We start from the raw sequence: 7758 nt of genomic DNA, 5'->3' as shown, positions 1-7758 counted from the left end.
CAGCGCGGCACCGAGGGGAAAACCGTACTCCTGCTTAGCTCCGGAATTCGTCATAAAATAGCGTGTGCGGTGGGAGAGCAGTGGAAAACGACCGTGGCGTGTTTTCCACTGCTGTGAGGAGACGGTTTGTCTTAACTTTCCCCGAAACGGGCCGTATTTTCAGTTTTTATTGCACCGCCTTTGCCACCGCTCACTGTTGATGGAGTTAACCTCTTTGTACTCTTTCCACATGTATGTTTTTATAAGGTAAACAAAGCTGGTGAAACCCCCAGTCCGAGAAGGGAAACTCCAGGAGGTTTAAAATAACGTTTGTGTGAAACCAAAGTGAGTCCGTGCCCGGCTGACAAGAGCTGCTGGATGGGGACCAAAGCAACCTGGGCTCTCCCTATGATTCCACATCAATTCCATGTCTATAGATGAACACGTTCCTCTGCAAAACACCTGCAAACTACAAATGCCAGGGCAAAACCTGATCCCCTGTCCACTTTGGGATATATCCCCCATAGCCATTCTCCCTCTGAGATCCTTCTTTCCCACTGCTAGCCTTGAGGACAATCCTGTCTCTACCAATACACCTACAATGATCCAGTGAGAATTTGTTGCCTTAGAGAGTACCTTTGTGGGATTGAGAATCAGTCATCAATTTGGTCAATACTTGAAATTAAAAAAAAAAAAAAGAAAAAAGGGGGAGTGAGCCTTTGGGGAATCTCTTCCTAAAAGTCATAAAAATGTTGGAAATTCCGCTGTCATCGCTTTTTGAGGGATTTGTTCATTCAGCCTGGAGAAGTAGGAGCTAAGGGGGGACTTAGCTGTTGTCTACAACTGGTGGAAGGTAATTGAGAAATTACCACCAGACTCTTCTGCAAGGTGCACAGCAAGCAGATGAGAGGCACTGGTCCCATGCTGCTGCAGGAGAAATCCCAATTAGTTAATAGGAAGGAATTCTTCAAAATTAGAACAGCCAAGCAGTAGAACGGGCTTCCCAAAGACCTGTGCAAATCTCAAACCCAGAATAGACCAGGTCTTATGCAAAATTAACGATAGCATCCCAAATCCTTTGAAATGCTTTAGCTGAAGAGACAAAGGCAGCTCTGTGTTAGAGCGCTCTACCTCTTGTGTTGGGAGGCTCTTTGTTGTGTGATTCACCTCAGCTGACTTGTGCTAACCAGGAAACAGGCATTTAGTCGGACTTAGTCACCACGATTCCCTTCTCTAGGCAGCTCCAAAAAGTGACCCATTCTGTCCCAAACTGGATGTCTAAAACAGCCCAGCATATGAGGAGCTGAAATGGCTCACCTTGAGGTCACTCTGGCTGATGACATGGTTAAAGCCAGGTGAAATGAATCCTCGCTGGTGCCTCCTGAAAAAAAGGACAAGAGCAAGGCAAACTGCTGGATTTTAATTAGCAATAACTTAGCATGAAAGACATAGCATCAGCAGAATGTCCCCAAGGGTAGCATGTGCCATGGGCTGTCAGCCATAGACTTGTGGCCAGACTCCTGGGCAGCCTCAAAACTTCAAACAGAAACAGGGCAGTGATGGCATCTGCAATATCTGCAAAAATTCCTGGTGCAACCCAGGAATGCTAAATGGAAAGCTGTCCCCAAATTTTTATACTGCTGTAGTCTAGGAAGGTGAGAGGGGTGAAACTGCCGTCATGTCTACATGTGACTTTTGGTATTTGTACCAAAGGGCAGTCATGGCTCTTTTGATAAACTGGGCAAAAATGCATATGGCTAATTGCCTCTTGGGTTGAAGCTCTCTGCATGGAAGAAATACATGCTAAAATGGGTTAATAAAATACTGAGAAAGATTTTCCAAGTAGCTAAGTAAGGAGCTTTGGCACTCCGTGCACCAGAATGTAGACCAGAATCTTACAGCAGCCCCACTCTCTGCCACTTCCAGGGTGACCCTGGATAAATCATCTCACTTTGCTATCAGCGTAGTAAGAATAATGACATTTTCTTCTTGCTGAGAGTGCTGTCAGGAGATGATAACCAAAGTTTGTAATTTGCTTAGAAAATGCCAACACCTCGCTATATAAATTTTTGGTTAAGATATTTTACTTAAAACTGTGGAGAAAACAAATTGGTAAGACAAACAATAATGAGTAATGGTGTTCCTGTTTTCCTTAAGAACCCCAGAGCAATTCTGTACCATTTGGAGATAAATCTCTTTGTCTATCACATTGACATGCAGGCAGCTGAAGAAGGACATGGCATCTTTTTAAGCATTCACCCTAGCACTCTAGCAGAAAACACAAAGACAAATTTAATTTTCAGTTGCAACTACACAGGCAAAGTAGATAAGCACCTTGTGCTTTACACACAGACACTGAAAGCTGAACTTGTGTGAAGTGAGTTAGTGTAGGCATTTTGTTAGAAAGCAAAAAGTCTGCTCAAGAAAAATATAGGCATTCATAATGCCCCTACAGTTTTTGTGAAAGTGGAAAGTACAATTTCTACAGCCAAAGACAACAGTGAGGGGAAGAAAAGAATGTTCAGTATTCAGCAAAAAGGAAGAATCCGGCTGACTGGAAATGTATGTGCATTTCAGAAGGCTTTGTTAAAATAATATTAAGGTATTGGCTTTATGTCCACAAAAATAATGCCATTTGATGCCGAAGTCAAGCTTTCCACGTGTTTGAAATAAAACAATATAGATTTAATTTAGCCACAAAACAATTCCTGTGGGGAGAGCTGGAAGCAGCAAGGCCTGATTCCCAACAGACATGCTTCCCTGTGCCACTCAGCCTATCTCCATCCCCACTGCATTAATTTTGTCTCCTTCCCACTCCACAGACAGCATCCTTGCAAAGCAAGAAGCAGTAGGTGCAGGTGGGTCAGCGAGTACCAGCTGCCAAGAGAAACAATAATGTTTGCTCAGTCAGGGCATGAATTTAGTTCTCACTCCTCTATCATAATGTCTTTATTAACAGATCTTGTAAGAGTATGATTGTTTCTGAGAATTCTGCCTTTCTGCCCTTCCATCAAATTTGAGCAAAATTCACCAAGAAGGTTCAAAAGCTCTTGGAAAGGGACTTGCAGCCAGACTGAAAAGCAGCATGGCCACATAAGGAAAGTTCATGTGAAAAAACCGATTGAAAAACTAGAAAGCTGCCCACAGTGGGGGGAAAAAACCTCACAACAATTAAAATCCTTTTGCAAGGGGGTGAAATTGAAAATTATTGAGTCTTTCAAGTTGTATTAGCACCTGAGAAATAGAAAGGAAAAGCAGAAAATGATACAAGCTACTATCCATCCACTGACAGGACCTGGAAACATATGGCATGAAGAATTTAAGGTCTTCATAGGAACACAAGAGAAAGGAATTTCTTTTATTATAGCTGGGGTTAGCTTTACAAAACATTTTTTGGCTACATGATTTGTAGCAGGACCCCTCCATTCATCTTGTGTTAGCTCAGCTGGATGACAAGTGGCATCATGGAGCTCATAACGAGTCTCCAAGAGGGGACACAGAGAGGAGGGAAATCATTTGAAACCGGTGTTACTAACAAGAGCAGTATGCCTAAAACATTTGGGGTTTTAATCACTATTGCTTAGCTCCGTGTTTTATTTGCAGACTAAGTCCCCTTGGGGCCCATATCTGAGCTGAGGGAATGATAGACCATGTGGCACTCAAAGGGAAGAAAAGATAAACAGTATGGAAAATATCATTAGGCAGCCAGTCACGCCTCTCTATAACTGCCAAAGAACAGCAGAAAGATAACTCATGTTCTCCTGTTCCTTGGAAAAGCCTCAGTCACTTGAATAAAGAGACTTTCTAGGAGCTCTTGTTGAGAAATGGCCTGGGCTGTGCATGCATCAAATGGTTTTCAAATTGCGATTCACAAGCTACTTATGGATCTGCGGTTTACATGGCTATTTCCACTTCCTAAATCTCATCAGAATGTGTTAATTGCTTTCCTAATGGTCCTATGCCATGTAAACAGTTGCAAAATTAGCCCCAGAGATGGTATTAAATGATAAATTCAAGGAATGGAAGAACAGGAAGAGGAAAGGATTACATGAGAGAAAGTGAAAGATGAGAAGGGGCTATTAAATGCCTGAAGTGGGAGGTCATGAGGTGCATTCCCCAAAGCCCTGTGCCCCAGAGAGCAGTGCAGATGTGATCCTCAGGACCCCTATTGCCTTTACTCCAAGGGCACCTTGGGATGGCTCTGCCCTCACACCCATGCTCTCCCCTAACAGACCTCATGTAGCACATTTACTGAAACTGCCATGCTCCACATTACCTGGGTTTTCCCTCTCTCCTGGGTTTTCTGAGCAAATTTCACTGCCTGTGAGAAGAGCTAAGTTACTTGATGTCTGGATAATTCACCGTCTCACCTCCATTTGCCTACTTTTCTGGAGGGTTTGAGATAAGGATATGACAAGCCTGCATAAGGATTTTCACCTCTCCATCTGCTTGCAAAGAAAATCAGATATCTGAGCCCACATACCCTCCTAGGTGTGGAAATTTGCTAACTGTTCATAACATGCCTAAGCTGCACTTGTTAATTTTTCTTCCAGAAACAGCAGAAGTAGAGAAGGGGCCTTGACTCGAAGGTATCAGCACAGCAGTGAATAGAGATTACCGTCACCAAATCAAAACAGGGGAGGCAGTGACAGCATGGAAAGCTTGCACTGATTTAAGCTGGTATAATATTTCTGGTGCCTGCAAGGTAGGTGTATGTCTCTGGAGACAGACTAAGCTCGTTCTTATGCACAGCCCCATGAACAGCACACAATAAAGGCCACTGTTTACTGCCCTACAAATATAGTAACTGGCACAGGTGATATAATGGGTTTAGCTGATTTGGGAAACATTAGGAGTTTAAATGTTTTTACTATCAAATTCAAAAGACATCTGTAGGTACAACCATAAAGGGCGATTCAATAAATTACAGGGTTTTTTAAACTCTCCAAAGCTGAAGAGAAGATGGAGTTGATTCAGAAATGTTTATTTGATTTAGTTGCTGTTTGGTTCACAGGAGACTCCCCACAGGGGCAATAAAAACCAAGGCTGCCTTTTTTATAGTGCAAAGATTTTACACTGCAGCCCTCTCCAGTCTGTTTAAACATGCCCCTCTCTTGCCTCAAATACTAAGAAATTCCATTCATCACAACTCAGAAATTTCAGAGATGGAAATGATCTATTAAGCCCTATGATCCATCTCCTGAAAAATGCAGGGTTTCTCCCTATAGTGCATTTGTATTTTTGATGTTTTGTCCATCGAGTTTATAAGGTCACATTAGTGAAGTGTACCTGTCATTACATTTCATGTTTATGTCAACAAATAGTATGGGGTTGCTTAATTTCAGTGTAATTGGTCCTATGGATGTACCAGGGAAAGGAAGCTAGCAGTAGCCAGCATAAATGGCAGATGCCAGAATCAGGAGGGGTTGTTTTGTTGCTAAATGTGATCAGTGCTGTGCACAGTGAGCTTTCAACTATTCCTCTTTGGAGAATGGTCATTCTAATGTCAGTCATTAGCAATTTGCTGCTGGTCACTTGGGAACAGTGTGTTTCCAACAAATTGCTTCTATTAGTCACCAGTTCTTGTCCAAATAATTGACTATGAGAGAGAGACAGCCTGTGAGAGATGGGCGTTAGCTGGGTGGCAGAGTGTGTGGACATATTGTTATAGGACACACACTTTATGGTTTTGAATGCCAAAAATTAGTGGAATGGGCTCAGATCTCTTTTACACTGGGGTCAGGCTGGAGCTGCACCACCAAAGTCCAATGGAGCACTTTGAAAAGCCAAGGCTAATGCACATGAGGTCAGTATCTGGCAGTAGTACAGCAGCACATTTGCTTGTCTCTGAAATGCAGTCACCTCTGGCATGAAACCTGGCAGCTGTTTCACATAAAATGGTCAGGATGTGGACCAATATCCCTCAGGAAAGGAGGAAGAGAAAGAGGAAGAAGAGCATGGAGGAGTCTGACTAGTTTGCACCCTTCATATTCCTGTAATCTCCCCCTTGGTGAAAGCTCTTCTACACAGTGTTGTTAATTCAAATACCTGCTTTTTTGACAACCTTTTATCTCACTGAAAATAGGTGTTTTGGCATGACAGAAAATACAAGGAACAAAAAAAATTCACTTACCTACTAAAAAGAAAAATGCTGTGGAAAAAAAAGCAGGTCACAGTAGCACATCAGGAGTCAGCTATGTCATTCTCATTAAGGACTCCATTCCTCTCACCACACCATCTGAATACACTCTGCTTTAGGTTATTGCTGGACTGCTTCTCTGGTCCTGCTGTCTTGGTTTGTGGAGGATGAACCTGAGAAAGAGATTACAAATGCCCTCCCAATAAAACTCCTGTCACAGTTATAAGGATGTGTCAAAGATTGTGGTTGGTAGGGTACTTCTAGATGTCAGAAAAGGGTGCTTTGAGTTCATACAACTAATTCTGTAGCTTCTGAAAATATATCTTGTGACCCTAATGCAGGCAACAGAGGTGTGGGGACAGAGAAGCAGCAGAACCTTTGAATCCAAAGCTGCCAATCTCTGGACTGATGTAGAGAGAACTGGATGCCAACTCCCCAAACTCTGGGTAGGAACCAAGGAGGGTACTGGGAAACCAGAGCTTAATTATTGCTGTCTTGGGAGGAGGCAGCAAGAGCAGCTGGACAATGGATGGCGATCAGAGAGGGGATAGAGGAGCCAGCCTTACGTAAGCCATTCCTCAAAGTTACACAACGGAGTAAAGTAATAACACTAATGCACTTTTATAATGCATTCCTACAGAGATTTAAAATGCTTTGAAAAGATAAGTAAATATTGTATCATAAGGTGGCAGATGGAGAAACCAGAGCAATGAGGAAATTAGTGGCTTCCTTGTAACTGTAGGGAGAGTCAGAGTTGTTGTGGGGAGCAAGAGAAAGGTCTCTGGAGCCCTCTGAGCGCTTGGGCACAGTCTTCCAAATGCCCAGGTGTGCTGGACAGGAGGAAAACTGGCAGGTTAGGAAGAAGTTTTCCCTAAATCAAGAAACAAATCAGAAACAAGAAATGCATTTTTCAAGCTGGAAAAAGATGTTTAGTGAAAAAAACAGAGAAACATTTTGGGTTCCCAGGATTTTATTACCTTTTCTAGTGTGAGCCAAAGGATTCTATCCAAGTTTCCAGAGATTATTCCTCACAGGAAAAGCAAAGCTTTTATAAAGGACATAGCAATGGCACAGTAAAAACAACAACAATAATGAAAAGATGTCTTTTGTTTAACCACCTGGACAGATCCTGCATGATGCAAATAAGATGTGGAATAACAGGCTCCAAGAGATAGGCCACAGCTACAGGGCTTGTCAGGCCAAAGCAGCAGAGTGAGACAGAGTGAGGTGCAGATGAGGGGTGAGGAAGGGCAATGCTCCCAGGAACATGGATCTGCCTGGGCTCTTTGTGATAAAGCTTCTCCTTGTCATTAGTGCTAGTGACCCTTAGGAGTTGTCTGCTTTCCCAAAAACTTCCTCAAACCACTTACCGATTTCCCAGTGACAACAGACTCTCCAGCCCTCCTTACTACCTCCCCGGGCTGGACTAGTCCCTTTGGAGTTACTGTGGGGGGAGTAACAACTTCAGGAGCAATCACTGGATGTAGAGGAACCTCCACCCTGCAGAGGATGTGTTCTGTGCCTTTGAGCATGTCTGTCCCATGCAGTAAGGAGTGTGGAGGTCACCCTGCTCATCCCTGGCTATTAATTGCTGCGTGCTGAGGACATCCCCTGACTGCTGCTTTGCTGGTCTTACAGCT

The sequence above is a fragment of the Geospiza fortis genome, unplaced genomic scaffold (genome assembly GCF_000277835.1).
Source record: "Geospiza fortis unplaced genomic scaffold, GeoFor_1.0 scaffold763, whole genome shotgun sequence".
Classification (NCBI taxonomy): domain Eukaryota; kingdom Metazoa; phylum Chordata; class Aves; order Passeriformes; family Thraupidae; genus Geospiza; species Geospiza fortis.
The sequence above is the reverse complement of the archived record's forward strand: the minus strand, read 5'-3'. Positions refer to the sequence as shown.